Genomic DNA, 471 nt, shown 5'->3' on the forward strand with positions numbered 1-471 from the left:
CTTTTACCACTGTGTCGCCTGGGAAACCCATATTTTAGTGCTTAATACATGTTTAATAAATCTACTTTAAAAACCACAATGAGGAATATAGAAGCTTGTAAAGTTTTTTCATTTTAATTTATTTGGCTGTGCCATGCAGCTTGTAGTATCCTAGTTTCCAGACCAGAGATCAAACTCAGGCCATCAGCAGTGATGGTGTGTAGTCCTAAGCACTGGATAGCCAGGGACTTCCCCATTTTAAATTCTTCTTTATTTATTTTAACATGATATGGACATTTGATTAAAATTCCCTGTCTCTTTTAATAAGATATATAAGTATCTTAAAGAATTTATTGACTACTGAAATCTTGTCATTAAAATAATAGGGTAGTTGTGAATGCAAACAAAATTGAGCTCTAATCTACATAGTTTGGTGTTGTTTTCAACTAAGAAAACACATATTAGTATTAGATCTAAATATTTCTCTTTAAC

Source organism: Bison bison, unplaced genomic scaffold (assembly GCF_000754665.1).
Source record: "Bison bison bison isolate TAMUID 2011002044 unplaced genomic scaffold, Bison_UMD1.0 scf7180017864265, whole genome shotgun sequence".
In the NCBI taxonomy this organism is placed as follows: Eukaryota; Metazoa; Chordata; class Mammalia; order Artiodactyla; family Bovidae; genus Bison; species Bison bison.